The sequence below is a fragment of the Triticum urartu genome, chromosome 1A (genome assembly GCF_056163025.1).
Source record: "Triticum urartu cultivar PI428250 chromosome 1A, HENAU_Tu73, whole genome shotgun sequence".
Taxonomy (NCBI): domain Eukaryota; kingdom Viridiplantae; phylum Streptophyta; class Magnoliopsida; order Poales; family Poaceae; genus Triticum; species Triticum urartu.
In genome coordinates, this window is record NC_141873.1 from 146,963,842 (window position 1) to 146,979,806 (window position 15,965).

Sequence of the window (15,965 nt, forward strand, 5' to 3'; positions counted from 1 at the left end):
TGAAGTGATGCTCAACCAAATCCTATGTCTTCGAGCGAAGACAATGAGAGCAAATCTTATCCAGAGCTAGATAAGTCAGCTTTACTTGTAGCCCAAGTCAAGCTGCCGCGTGTGTTTCAAATCTGAACGTTGCACACGTGTCAGTTCCTTAGTGACCCAGGGTCATTTTGGACAAATCAGGCCAGGTTGCCTCCTGGCTATAAATAGCCCACCCCCTACACCATAAATTGGTGGCTGCTCAAAGTTAGTGCACGGCTTTTGTCGTTTGAGAGCAACCCACCTCCGAATCCTTTGAGAGAGAAATCCTTGCAAGGACAAAGCACTAAACACCCCGAGCCAAAGAGTGTTAGGCATCACTGAAGTCTTTCTGCCTATGTGATCTGAAGACTTATTACACTTGAGGACTGTGAATCCTCCAGTCGGTTAGGCGTCGCGTTCTGAGCATCCAAGAGTCATTGTGGATCGCCGGTGAACGAAGTCTGTGAAGGTTTGGAAATCTACCTTGAAGACTTACCAGAGTGATTGGGCGAGGACTGTGTGTCCTTAGCTCAAGGGGAATAAGGTGAAGACGCGGTCTTCTGAGTTAAATCTCAGCCTCCCTAACCAGACGTACAGTTGTCACAACAACTGGAACTGGTCGTCCTCACCGAGCAACTGGTTCTATCTCTTACCTCTCTTTGCTTACTGTTTGTCTTCGTGAAGTCATTGCCTGCTTGAATGATCTGATTAACTTCACTATGTGAAGACTGTTGTTGATTTGCTTCATACTATTTTCCATCTTGATCCATACTACCTAGTTGCTGATAGTCTTCGTGCTTTCACTTCATTGCTTACTTGACTATGGCTTGTCTAGTGTAGTCTACCTTCCGCTGCATATCAATAGGCTCATTTCAACTGGTTCTCTTCAACGCCCCCATGTTTTGAAGACTTCCATAAAAATTGCCTATTCACCCCCCTCTAGTCGATAACTAGCACTTTCAGTTGCGCTGGATGGCGGCTGCCACGCTCGGCAGGCCAAACGGCATGCGGACATAGCTATGAGGTGGACCCTTGCATTGCCCAACGCGCGAAGGCCAAAAGCGCTCCTGAGATGCGGCCCTATTGAGCCCTGGGATGTCGATGCAGACGCACAGCTCGCCACCCTCGCCTGGCTGGGGAGCTGCACCAGGTGGGCGGCGGTCGCCGCGCATAGCCCTTGCTTCTTGAAGCTCCTGGGTGTCCTTGACGATGAACTCCTAAGCGCCGGGCGCTCCTCACCCGGTGCCTTCCTGAGGGAAATGTGCCACAAAGCATGCCTCCACGTGGTGCTCGAGCGCCTCCCTCATGATGTTAGCCAGGTCTGAGCCTCTCTAGAAGAGAGCTCCCGAGCCTCGCCCAAGGAGGGTGCCAGGCACACCTTCCTATGCGACGGAGGGAGGCGCCCCAGGTGCGGGCGCTTATCCCGAGGCGGCGCCGCTAGAGACACCGCTCTCCTGAGGCCCTGTGCGGAGTAGTGCTTCTTCTACTTGGGGATGGCCTCAGGAGGGTACTACATGCCCTCGCTGTCAGGGTCTTCGATTGCTGCGGCTTGGAAGGTGTGCTTGAGGGAGCACACCACATCTCTTTCTTCACAAGGGACTGTGATGATTCCGCCGCTTCCTGGCATCTTGAGGACGTTGTAGTCGTGGTGGGTTACTGCCATGAACTTGGCTAATGCTGGGTACCCAAGGATGGTGTTGTACGGTAGATGGTTGTGGGCGACGTCGAAGTCGATGAGCTCTGTGTGGTAGTTGTCGCGCTGGTCGAAGGTGACTGGGAGACGAACTTTCTCTATCGGGGTGGTGGAGCCATCGGTCACTCCTGAGAAGGGCTTGGTAGGCTGTAGCTGATCATATGGCACTTGGAGGCTGTCAAACGTCTCGACAAACAGGACACTGAGCCCAGCGCCACCGTCGATGAGGGTGTTGGTGACTTGGACATTGCTGATGACGGGTGAACAGAGCATCGGGAGGACGCTGGCGGTTGCCGCGCATTTGAGCTGGTCCGCCGAGCTGAAGGTGATGGCGTACTTGGACCGCCTGAGCGGGCGCGTGGCCTCGAGCCTGGGGAGGGCTGCATTGACCTCGTGAGAGAAATGCTTGAAGATGCGCTGGGAAGCTGGGGCTTGAGCTCCGCCCAAGATGCAAGCGATGGTGCGTGGCTCCTGGAAGCCCCCAGCCCCCTCGTCCTGATGATGGTCGTCATTCCTTCTTGGTGTTAGCGACAGCGGAGGGAGGCCAAGATTGCCCTGAGGATGGTCCTCGCGAGGCTGGTCGCGCCAAGCGCCCTCACGAGGCTGCTCCTGCCAGTGGTCCTCATAAGGCCAGTCGCGCCACTCCTGGCAGGGCCCGCGGTCGTCCCAGCGTCCTCCACCTCGTCCTCCTCCTCGGCCATAGCCCCGGTCGTTGCGCTCGGGGCGTCAACCGAAGCGTCCATCTCGGATGGCCCTGAGCTCTTGACAATCATTGGTGTTGTGGCTGTGTACGTTGTGGAAGTTGCAGAACCGACGACTGCTCTTGGACGACTCGGGATGGTCCCGGCCGTGCTTTGTGTCTGGTTCCGCCGCGAGCACGGCCACTCCTTTGTGCTTCACGTCCTTGGCCTTGGCTTTCTTCTCCTCTGGGTTGACAGTAGGGAGCTCGAGGAGGGAAAGATGCCCTTCCTCAGCTCTTGCGCACTTGGTCGCCATGTTGAACAGCTCAAGAGTCATGCATATCTCCTCCTGGATGACGAGCTCCTCCTTCATCTTGATGTCGCGGACGCCATCGGAGAACGCTGAGATGATGGACTCGTCTGTCACCTTGGGGATCTTGAGGCGAACGTTGTTGAAGCACTGGATGTACTTCTACAAGGTCTCTCCCGGCTGTTGCTTGATGCGACGCAGGTCACCCGCGGCCGGAGGGCAATTGCAAGCGCCTACAAGTTGGTGATGAAGCGTCGCGCATCTCACCCTAGGAGGAGATTGACCCCGCGGGCAGGTTCAAGAGCCACGAGCGAGCGTCATCCTTGAGAGCCATGGGAAATCGGTTCGCCATGACCTTTTCATCGCTGTTGGCCGCCTCGATGCTTAGCTCATAGAGCTGTAGGAACTCCGCCGGGTCGGGGTTGCCGTCGTAGCGCGGAGGTAGATCCATCTTGAACTTGCCTGACCAAACGATGGTGCATAGCTTGGGAGTGAAGGCGCGGCAGCCTGCTGTGGCCACCGGGGGCATCTGCAGGGGTGGAGCCTGCCCTTGATGTCCGCGCACCGCCGCCGAAGGTGGAATGCGGTCTTGTCATAGTGGCGCCGGGAGAGCAGGAGCATTTTCTCGCGGCCGGGGAACCTCTTGGCAGCTTCCTTCTTCGTGCACAAGCACACGGCGTGGCAGATCACGCCGCGGGACCGCGCGTCTTGGGGCGAGGGCACCGTCTTGGTGCGGAGGAGGCGGCGGCGCTCCATGAGCTGCGCGTCCCGGCGCGAGGGCGTCGTCTTGATGTGGAGGCGGCAGAGGCACTCCATGAGCTACGTCGCCCGCGGCTGGAGGTGGGCGAGGCAGTGAGAGGGATGGCGCAAGAGAGCCCCCAGCGGCGCTGATGAGCTCGGCGATGCGGTCCAACCAGTCCTCGTAGAGGTCGTAGACCGGGCAGTAGCGCAGGAGCTCGCGTGCCATGAGCAGCGCGGCCTGCGCATTGGTGGGTGTCGGTGTCAAAACCGGCGGATCTCGGGTAGGGGGTCCCGAACTATGCGTCTAAGGCGGATGGTAACAGGAGGCAGGGGACATGATGTTTCCCCAGGTTTGGGCCCTCTCGATGGAGGTAATACCCTACTTCTTTCTTCATTGATCTTGATATGAGTATTACAAGAGTTGATCTACCACAAGATCGTAGAGGCCAAACCCTAGAAGCTAGCCTATGGTATGATTGTTGTTGTCCTACGGACTAAACCCTCCGGTTTATATAGACACCAGAGGGGGCTAGGGTTACACAGAGTCGGTTACAAGGGAGGAGATCTACATATTCGTATTGCCAAGCTTGCCTTCCACGCCAAGGAGAGTCCCATCCGGACACGAGACAAAGTCTTCAATCTTGTATCTTCATAGTCTAACAGTCCGGCTAAAGTATATAGTCCGGCTGTCCGAGGACCCCCTAATCCAGGACTCCCTTAGTAGCCCCTGAACCAGGCTTCAATGACGATGAGTCTGGCGCGCAGATTGTCTTTGGCATTGCAAGGCGGGTTCTTCCTCCGAATACTCCATAGAAGACTTTGAACACAAGGATAGTGTCCGGCTCTACAAAACAAGCTCCACATACCTCCATAGAGAGAATAATATTTCCACAAATCTAATCTGCTGACACATTCTGTAGCATGACATCATACTGCGGCCCGGTTATTATTCGAACTGTTTTTCTCAACCAGCTACTGCACATATTGCGAGGCGGTTTTATTGGCACGTCTTGTCGAAGCAAAGATCGTGTCCCCTTATCACAGGATTCTCATCAATACGGGCGTGGGTAACCCAACCGCACCATCAATTACGACGCTTGGGGAATAAGCGAGTTTACCAGGCAGGTGGGGAGGCGTATAGTTTCTTCCGCCCTTATAAAGGGACAAGGATTCCTCTCTTTAACCACGCCTTCTTCCTCCCTGCTCATTCATTCTCGCGCACTCGAGCTCCAACACCCAAGTTCGCATTTTCCCCTCGAACCACTCCGAGCATGTCCGGAGCGGGAGGCAAGTGGATGGTCTCCTCCGTTACAGAGGAGAACATCACAAAGCTACGGAGAGCCGGATACCTAGCCGCGGACATCGCACACCGGCTGCATGATGCGGGCCAGATCGTCCCTACTCCAAAACCCCATGAGAGGGTGGTTTTTCTTACCCACTTCGTCCGTGGACTGGGATTTCCCCTCCACCCGTTTGTCCGCGGGCTCATGTTCTACTACGGGCTGGACTTTCATGACCTGGCCCCCAATTTCATCCTCAACATCTCGGCGTTTATCGTCGTGTGCGAGGCCTTCCTCCACATTAAGCCCCACTTCGGCCTGTGGCTAAAGACCTTCAATGTTAAACCGAAGGTGGTGGTCAGCCAGCAAGTGGAGTGCGGAGGCGCCATGGTGGGCAAAATGCCCAATGTCACCTGGCTCGAAGGCTCCTATGTGGAGACCATAAAGTGGTGGCAATCGGGGTGGTTCTACATCACCGAGCCGCGCGACACCAACTGGGTGGCGGCCCCCGAGTTCCGATCCAGAATCCCCACGCGGCTCATCTCCTGGAAAGAGAAGGGCCTATCCTGGGGGTTCATCGGTGGAGCTGACCTGACTCCAGAAATGTATCCGAAACATGATGAGTAAGAAAATCAAGCTCGTTAATGTGGTCCAGGTCATGCTCTTCCACCGGATCCTCCCGTGTCAATGACGGACATTCAATTTGTGGGAGTTCGACCCGGCCGAGCACCAGACACTACGAGAGCTCTTCGACACGACACACAAGGACGTCTGGAAGGTGCTGTTCAAAGGCGCTGAGGTACCTCCTCCCCTTACCAAGGACCGTGGACTCAGCGCAAAGCGCCCTGCCAATCCGGTAAGTCTTTCATATCTCATAAGATGTTCATTTTCCCCAGTCTAACCATGCGCGGGATCTAAGCCTCTACGCCATTTAACAGGACTGGGTGAAGACAACGGAGCAGATCGATTGTCCAGCCCCCTTGTTCGAAGATCCAGCAGATGCTTTCCTAACGGAGATGCTGGCTCTGGCGCCCTACGAGGTGCCGGGGAAGAAGGCCAAGAAGAAGGCCATGGGGACCCGGAAGGGTCTCCGGTGCAAGGTCATATCGGACTCCTCGTCCAAAAACTCCGAGGCGCCTTCCTCCCATGAAAATGAGGAGAAAGAGGATAAAAGTTCCCCTCCCCCAGCCGGGGGGGGGGGGACAAGAAAAGGAAGGCCGCCCCATCCGGGGAGGCCGAAGGGTCCAAAAAGGGAAGGAACGTCCTCCCGGACTGCTCCACGACGGCCGCCTATAGTGATGACAAGTGGTTGCCCAGGGACAAGCCCCTGGCGAAGTCATAAGTATTCGGATACCATAATAATCCTTGATATGTTTTATTGCACTGCTTCTCATCACGCCGAACATGATTATGCAGTCCGTCCCAAGACCGTATCGATGTATCTTCGTTGGATGGTTCTTTGGACTCATCGGATCTGAATAGCGATTCACTTTTGACCGCCTCCTCCCCTCGCCCTATGGACAATGTCGAGGTGTTGTCTCGAAGGGCACTGAGCCGAGGGGAGGTAGTCCTGGAGGTGCCTCGAGGCGACATTCTGGGAACTAGGTGCAAGGGGAGCAAGACTCCCATTGGTTCTGACAACGGGGGCAGCAAATTCGGCCCCCAGCCGAATACTGCGCCGGAACCTCCAGTGGTTCCGGACTCTGTCAGGCAACCCCTCCCTAAGGCGGCAAACCGCCTGTGCCGACGGCCTCTGTCCATCCAGAGGCATCGGACAGCTAGCTGGAAGCGCTTCACGGCGCTTAGAGCATCGCACTATCATGAGTGCGGTGATCAAGAAGGTTCAGTCTGCCAAAAGCGGACTGACTGAAGCCTGTGCCAGCCTCCTAAAAAGCTTTGAGGTAAGTGATCAAATTATAAGAAAATGTTACAGCATAGAGAGTAGCCCCTGATGCTTTGTTTGATGTTCGTGAAGGAAGGTCGAATAGAGGATCAAAATGAAAACCGTAGGAGTCTAATCAAAATATGTCTATGTGCATATGCAGGCTTCCCTGCTAGCCGCTGCCGCACGTACAGCGGAGGTTGCTGCACTGAAGCAAGACCTTGAGCAGTCCCAGGAAGAGCTCGGCCTTACCAAGAGGTAGCTCGAAGAGAACAAAGGTAAGTCATACCCCGTCTGAACATTATAAAGAAAAGTTTGGTTTTAGAATAATAGGATCATCATGAATTTGCTAGGGGCCACGACCGAAGTGGCAGCCCTAAAGAAATCGCTATCCGAGGCCAAAGACAAAGCGGCCAAGGAGCGCACCGAGCGTGAGAAACAAGAGGCCCGGGTTGGCGAGGTGCGGCAAGAGCTCCAGGACTTTGCCGAGAAGTATAAGTCCTTGGAGCGTGACTCAAAGATGCAGGAGTCTGAGCTTGCAAAGGCACTCGAGAGCGCACAAAGCGCCAAGGCCGAAGCAAGCATGTGGTTAAGAAGATAGCAGTGGGTAAGGCATTCATTATGCAAAGCAAGCATGTGAAGGAAACTTTCCTTTTACTTACCCGAGTTCGGAGCTCTCCAGGAGCGTTTGCAGATCTGCCTCGCAGTTTGTCGGATGCCGCGGAGTTCTACCGAGCTGAGGAGGGGATCTCAATGGAGAAGTTGTTCTGGTCTCAGTATACTGGGACCGAACACCCAATGCCCTTGAGCGACCAACTGAAGCAACTGGTCGAGCTTCACAAGGCGGCCGAACAGGCCATGAAGGGTCTTATAGTTCGGATGTGGCTTGGCGAACCCCTACCTCATAGCTACTTCGGTCTGGTGAGGCGGCTTGTGAATGCCTGCCCACGGCTTGAAGACATAAAGCGGTTCGTCTGCATCGAGGGTGCGCGCAGGGCTTTTGCCCGGGCAAAGGTGCACTGGGCGAAGCTGGACATCATAAAGCTAGTGAAGGAGGGGCCACCGGAAGGCAAGGAGCATCGCCACCCTGAAATGTATTATGACAGTGTCCTGAAGGGTGCTCGCCTTGCGGCGGAGGAGTGTGCTAAGGATGTAATATTCTAATAAATGTATTCATGTGATCCTGAAATATGAAACGATTTCATTTGCGCTATGCAACGCTTTGTTAATTTAAAATATTACCTTTTGTGCGGCCGTTTATGAAATCTGAGAGTTGGCTAGTCGTCGGCTGCTGCCCCCATGTAACTAGTACTAAGGCGTTCGGGATAAACCCGAGCACTCTTTATCCAAATTTTGGGTCCTTCGAAGGAGGTGTTCAGCACGACCAACCAGACAATCGGACTATAAAGCTTTATCACTCTCACTTAGCCATAAAAGCCTACAATTTTAAATTTTGGCGAAGCCCCTTGTATTCGGAAGACCAAATTGGGGGCGCTATATACGCCTAAGTCGGACAAGGCGACTCCTCGCCCGAAGCAGAAAAAGTCTTTAGGGACTTGAGACCTCTCGAACGGCGACCAACTCTTGCCTCATCATGACAGTCAGTTTTCGGCTTTCTCTACTAAGGTGCTCGTCCTGAAGAACCGGGACACAATCGCAGTAGTTCTCCCAGCGCTACCTTAGCCGATATTGCGGAACGTAAGGTACCAAAACATGGGAGCCGGGAAAACCCAACTATTGAACCAAGACATGATTCGGAGCTGATGCATATAATGCTATAAGTTCGGGGTGCCGCACTATCGAAAGTGTTCGGACTTCTCACGCCGTATTATGGGGTATACTGGAGCCCCTAGTGCACTAGTTGTACCAGGATGTACGGGTGCGATTTGTCATAAATAAGCAGACAAAAGAAAGAAACAAGAAAGAGAAAAAGTGTAATGCAATAATAAGCTAACGCTATGCATTGTCATTAAAATAGTACGCCGAAGCGTACAGATACAAATAGTGCAGTAAGCAAAAAATAAGACTATTTGACATGTCCTATCCAAGGGCAAGCTGCGTATGGGTATGTAAAATAGGTATATCGATGGTGATTAGAGACCACCTTTGTACGTCAGACCGTCTTGCTTCCTTGGTATTTCCTTGTCGCATTGAGTCCAATAATTAGACTGCCGGGAAGGGCTTCCAGAGAGTAAGGTCCTAAAAGAGAAAAAATGAAAAAGGTATACGGCCCCTGTGGCGGTTGAGCCGCTTTGTGGGACGTGTCGTAGTGGTGCCTCCGCCTATACCCATGGTATCTTAAGTGCGTAGTTATGTACGCGCGGCGCAAATTTTGCCACGTGACTGGGACTAGGACGGAGGCCAAATTGCTAGTTGGACCCAAAACGTGCCTGCCGATCCTCCTGCGGGGTACTCCGGACTCGCTTGAAGGTGTCCGCGGTCCTTTTCACCGAATTGGCGGTTTGCCTAATAAGGCTGCTTTGCGCTTCTGCTGCCAGAGCTGCAGTGTGTTCCTCCATGCGGAGCGAGCGCTCTGTGTTTCCATTAACTGTTATAACCCCGCGTGGTCCTGGCATTTTGAGTTTGAGGTATGCATAATGCGGTACTGCATTGAATCTGGCAAATGCGGTTCGTCTGAGTAGTGTGTGATAGCCGCTGCGAAAGGGGACGATATCGAAGATTAACTCCTCGTTTTGAAAGTTGTTCGGAGACCCGAAAACCACTTCCAGTGTGATTGAGCCCGTGCAGCAGGCCTCTACACCTAAGATTACACCTTTAAAGGTGGTTTTGGTAGGTTTGATCCTCGAGGGGTCTATGCCCATTTTGCGCACTGTAATCCTGATAGAGCAGGTTCAAGCTGCTGTTGCCGTCCATAAGGACTCGAGTGAGGTGAAATCCGTCAATGATGGGGTCCAGGACCAATGCGACAGATCCGCCATGACGTATACTGGTGGGGTGGTCCCTGTGATAGAAGGTGATCGGACAAGAGGACCATGGGTTGAACTTTGGGTGACCGGCTCTATCACATAGACGTCCCTTAGTGCACGCTTCCGTTACCTCTTGGGAATGTGGGTTGCTATATCAGGTTCACCATTTTCACTTGTGGAGGGAAGCTCTTCTGTCCTCCTGTGTTCGGCGGCCGGGGCTCCTCCTCATCGTTGCTATGCAGCCCCTTGTCCTTGTTTTCTGTATTCAACTTGCCGGCCTGCTTGAACACCTAGCATTCTCTGTTGGTGTAATTGGCTGGCTTATCGGGGGTGCCGTCAATTTGACACGAGCGATCGAGTATGCGGTCCAGACTGGACAGGCCGGGATTATTTCTTTTGAACGGCTTTTCCGATGATCAGATTTAGAGCCACTAAATCTGGCATTGGCTGCCGTGTCTTCGGCGTTATCGCCGTTGTTGCGGCGCTTGTGCTTGTTGCGACGTAGTCTGCCATTAGTATCTTTGGCATCTGAAGTGCCAGGATTCCTTGATGTATTGTTGTTGCGAGCCAGCCAGCTATCTTCTCCCGCGCAAAAATGGGTCATGAGTGTCGTGAGGGCTGCCATAGACTTTGGCTTCTCTTGGCCAAGGTGTCGGGCGAGCCACTTGTCCCGGATGTTATGTTTAAATGTCGGTAAGGCCTCGGCGTCCGAACAGTCCACGATTTGGTTCTTTTTAGTTAAGAACCGAGTCTAGAATTTCCTGGCCGATTCCCCAGGCTGTTGGGTTATGTGGCTCAAGTCATCAGCATCTGGTGGTCGCACATAAGTGCCCTGGAAGTTGTCAAGGAATGCATCTTCCAAATCCTCCCAACTACCAATGGAGTCTGCTGGCAAGCTATTCAGCCAATGCCGAGCTGGTCCTTTGAGTTTTAGTGGGAGGTACTTGAGGGCATGTAGATCATTGCCGCGGGCCATGTGGATGTGGAGGAGGAAATCCTCGATCCATACCGCGGGGTCTGTTGTACCATCATATGATTCAATGTTTACGAGTTTAAAACCCTCTGGGAATTCGTAATCCCTTACTTCATCAGTGAAGCATAGGGGGTGTGCGGTGCCTCTGTGCCGGGCTATATCACGACGCAGTTCATATGAGTCTTGTCTGCTGTATTCAGCCCGGTCGGATTTGCTTTTGGTATATCCGGCGCGACGATCATCGTCCCACATTGGGACGCTCCCCCGTGATCCATAGATCGATCTTGTATGTTTTGCTTTGTTTTCCAATACGCCTCGTAGGTCCCGCATGTTGCCCCGGGCCTTGGTGTTTTTTTGTCTGGCGACGGGGTGCGGGCTGGACTTCGGGCTAATATGCCCCTCTGTCTCAGCCACGAGGTGGCCGATCAGCCGCATCATACGCTGGTGATGTGGGTTTCAATGCTTCCCCTTCGAGTTGGGGTAGCAACCTGCGCTTTGGGTAACTCTTGGTTGGGTGTTCGAGTTCGTCTTCCTCGGTCGTGAGGACTTCGGTCCATCTATCCGCTAGCAGATCTTGATCAGCTTGAAGCTGTTGCTGCTTTTTCTTTAGGCTATTTGTTGTGGCTATAAGCCGACACTTGAAGCGCTCCTGCTCGACAGGATCCTTAGGCACGATAAATTATTCGTCGCCGAGGCTCACCTCATCTTCGGAGAGAGGCATGTAATTGTCATCCTCCGTTTGTCCGTCTGCTGCCTGTTTGGAGGGCTAGCCTGTTCAGCCTCCCGCTCTGAGTCTGGCTGGAGGGTATTGTCGTTGTCTTCGGCACTATCCGGAGTGTTATTATCTCTTGTGCCGGTATCGTTGCTATGGCGGGACTTAGAGCGGCGCCGCTGACGTTGGTGCCTGGATTGCTTCTTGGAGGGATTATCCTCCACTGTCTCATCGCCATCGCCTTCTTTTGGGGTATCCACCATGTATATATCATATGATGAGGTGGCGGTCCAGCGCCCTGTGGACGGTGGTTCCTGTTCGTCTCCTGCATCGTCGTCCATAACGTCGATGTCTTCGGAGCCGAAGTCGAGTGTCGGTGTCAAAACCAGCAGATCTCGGGTAGGGGGTCCCGAACTGTGCGTCTAGGCGGATGGTAACAGGAGACGAGGGACACGATGTTTTTACCCAGGTTCGGGCCCTCTTGAAGGAGGTAAAACCCTACGTCCTACTTGATTAATATTGATGATATGGGTAGTACAAGAGTAGATCTACCACGAGATCAGAGAGGCTAAACCCTAGAAGCTAGCCTATGGTATGATTGTTGTTCCTACGGACTAAAACCCTCCGGTTTATATAGACACCGGAGAGGGCTAGGGCTACACAGAGTCGCTTACAATGGTAGGAGATCTACATATCCGTATCGCCAAGCTTGCCTTCCACGCCAAGGAAAGTCCCTTCCGGACACGGGACGAAGTCTTCAATCTTGTATCTTCATAGTCCAGGAGTCCGGCCGAAGGTATAGTCCGGCTACCCAGACACCCCCTAATCCAGGACTCCCTCAGTAGCCCCCGAACCAGGCTTCGATGACGACGAGTCCGGCACGCAGATTGTCTTCGACATTGCAAGGCGGGTTCTCCTCCAAATTCCGTGTACCTGTTGAATAATGTCCAGTTTCTTGTAAATGTAGTGCTCCTTGGCTTCTACGCCCAATAATGGCCGTCTTCCATGTGTCAAACGAATACGAAAAGTCAGGGTGTTTTTACATTTACACCCCTAGCCGCGTGAATGAGCCGCCAATTTAAGGGGACGAGGATTTAGATCCAAACCACACCTTCTCCCCTCCGCGAGTATTCATCAGAGCGTATCCGACAGAGGTCCATTCTATCATGGCCGGCCGCCGTAGCTCCTCCTCTCGCCCTTCCAGCCCTCAGCCTGGAGATTGGGAGAGATGCCCCGCACAGTGAGCTAGTGATGCTCCATACCAAGGGATTCTCCCCCCGGCCTATATGGTCCCGGTTCGAGCCGGACTTGCCACCTATAATGGCGGAGAGCAAGCGGAGAGCGCCCCCAATCCCTCCAAAGGAGAGCAGGTATGCCTTGTCCCTTACTTGATAAGAGGGCTCGGATTTCCAATTCATTCGTTTCTCCGGGGGCTCCTGGAGTTCTATGGCCTCCAGCTGCACAACCTCACACCTGCCTCCATATTGCATATCGCGGGCTTCATAGCCCTTTGCGAGCTATTTTTGGGCCGCGAGGCTCATTTCGCGCTGTGGAAAAGGCTATTCTGCCTTGTGCCCCATTCTCAGAAGGGGTCAATATATCAAGTGGGCGGAGCCGAAGTGTGGCGCATCGCCGGGACCGGATATCTATCTGGAACCCCAAAGAAGGCATCCGAGGACTGGCCATCGGAATGGTTTTATATAGAGGACGTCCCGCTGCCGGATCCTGTCCGGATCGGCCTCCCTAAGTTCGACAGTGCTCCCCTAAATAAGCGCCTAAGCTGGCGTCCACGGAGCCCTCAGAGGGAAAGTGACAAGGACGTTCTTTACCTGATGGGCCAGATAAGATTGTTAGCTCATTCCGGACTGACCATGATCGGGGTCATGGCCGCATGCATCATGCGAGGGATGCAGCTGCTTCAGTATAGAGGCCACCCATGTGGGACTTCAACGGGGAGGACGACGCCACCTGCCACGGCCGTAAGGGGCCGGATTCGGCTGCCGCTCTAATAAAGATCTTGTCCTCTTTGTACAAGGGAGAAGAGGAGGAATTTCTCTGCGTCAACCCATAGGGTGGATTTTCTATGTACAATCCCCCAAGTTGGGCAAGTGGTCACTTTTACTTGCCCATCCATTTTATATTCCCATTGTTAAATATTCAGTCTAACGACTTCAACGCAGGAACTGCGCCAGGCTGTTAAAGAAATAAACAGCCCTCCTCCACAACCCAAGGATCCGGGACGGTCCCTCGACCCGGCCTCTCAAGAGGATCCGGACTTATCTGTGGAGCTGATTGATGGGGTGTTTCATCAACTGAACAAGGACAACGCCTTGGTGGACGTTATGACCGATTACCCAGGGCTACTCCCAGCCTCACAGGTAACTGAGACCGAAGTCCCAGCACTTTGGAAAGGGATCTATCCTCGCGTGTTTTCGACTGCCGTATGACAACCGTGTTTTGCAGGGGAGGTCCTTGAGACGGGAGGCCGAGCCTGCGGCGACTAGCCAACGAGGGGCGGCACGGCCCCGCGGGCTGAAAAGAAGTGCGGTCCGGACTGAGACGCCGGCGCAAAGGTATAGCGTGCCATCTTATTCCCAGGTGTTATTCCTTCAAGGCATATTAACGCTTGTGCTCTCTTCAGGACGAAGAGACCTTGCCGGACTATATCCGGAGAGGTTGCCAATCACGCCTCCACTAGCCAGGCTCCAAAGCCTGGTCCGAAAGCGGAGGCGAACACAAGGCGCGCACCGGACGCTCCTCCGACAGAGGATGCGGACAGGCTGTCTGCCACCAATTCCGAGGTGGAGAGTGCCATGAACCGCAGGCGTCGCCGGATAGTTCTTCGCGATGCTTGTTTCTCCCCAGAGGCATTGGATGCCTTCAATTTGGGAGATGCGTGCCTCCGTGCCGCTCAAAATGGTCTAGCCAGAGCCACAGAGCAATATGTAAAAGACATACGGGTAAGAAATTTTTGGTAATTATATATATAGCAGTAGCCCCCGAGACTTGAAACAGTTAGAATAACTGATTTAAGGATCATTTGTTATGCAGGTTCTTACAAAAAAGAATACTCTACTGTCCCAGGAGCCGGAAGAGTGCAAAGCCCAACTTGAGGCCGCACTAGCCGCGGCAGGGGAGCCCAAGGAGACCCCCTCTGGTAATATACGCTTCGAAAGATAAGTATTTTGCAAAGTGTGGCGTGGGTGCAAATCTGACAAATGAAATTGCAGATGGCGCCGGATTAAATCCGGAAAAGCAACAACTCCTACGCCAGTTGAAGGCTGGTGAGAGCGTGCTGACAAAGGTGAGGCGGGAGAAGAACGATCTCCAAGATGCCAACACCAAGCTGGGCGTTGAACTGAACGATGTTCGTGCCCGGCTGTTGGACTCCGTTAAGGAGAATCGGCGGCTTCGATGCGGCATATTTAGTAAGTGCTTAAACGAACTTTGAAAAAAGAGTTCGGCGAGGAAGTCGACTAATAGAGTAATGTCTGTAGGTATGCTAACAGGTCGTCTTGCAGAGGAAATGCCCGGTTCTACGGGTGACCTTCTTCCCGAGCTCTCACAACTGCACGAGCGAGTTCCGCAGGTGATGCGAGGCATCGCCCAAGCCTTGTGGCCATCCGTCTCCATGCCCGAAGGCCTTGGAGAGCTTGTAGAGAAGCTGAAGGGAGCGCGGCGGCGCTTCCGATTGTGGAAGATGTCGGCCTGCCATCAAGGCGCCAGGGAGGCCTAGGCCATGGTGAAGACGCGGTACACGAAGGCTGACCCAAACCACATGGCCGAGGTCGGACCCGTGGGGCCCGATGAGAAGGAGATCCCTGTGAGCTTAGTATACGGCCCAGTAGAATTGGCCGCAAAGTATTCCCAACAGGACTGTAAACTAGACAGCCTGTTAGATGGTATTGAAGAGGAGTACAATCATTCAGATTGACTGTGTAATTTTAATTGACATGTGTAATGCCTTCTAGCCGGATTGTAGATCGTTTGTCATGGCCGACCTTTTCGCTTCAACCTCGGGACCTGACGGCCCGGAGTGTGTCCGAATACCCTCGCGGTTATATAAGAACCGGGGTATGCATGGAGACCAGGCGTAGGGGTCAATAGTGCTTGAACAGACAAGTGCCCAACTAGTTATGTTATATTAAATGGTTAGTAAGAAACATCTTCCAGGGAGAATAGTTCCGTTAGGGGTTCCTTTCCCTGGGAGGCATGCTCTAAAGTGCATGTCCATTTTGCGAAAAGAAACGCAGGAAAAACATCTGGGGCGTATAGATAAATAAGTGAAAAAAAAGATCATCTTTAGTTCACCAACCGAAAATTCCCTTAAGAACGCTTTTTGGCTTCACCCAGTCTGAGGTACACATCCGGCTGACCCGGCAGTAACAATCGCAGAGGTGCTCCCTTTACCACCTTGCCGAACAATCGGGAACGTAGGGGTAAGCACAGGAGCCAGGCAACCCAGCTTGGCCAAAACTTAAGTCATATCTATGCATATAATGGTGAATAAAAGGTACATGCGGAAGTGTGACACATGTGTTGGGCATGAAGCCCGTATAAATAAGCTTCTGTTTAAAGAAGCCCCCAGGTTTAATGAGCGCGGATGGCACGTCACTTTATGAGATTTTAAAGGCTATAAGAGAGAGAGAGGGAGGGGAGAAGGAGAGAAATGTAAGAAAGAAAGTATATAAAAAATGGACAGAGGAAGGAGACGAACACAGAGTCCGGCGCTAGGCATAGAATCTTCGG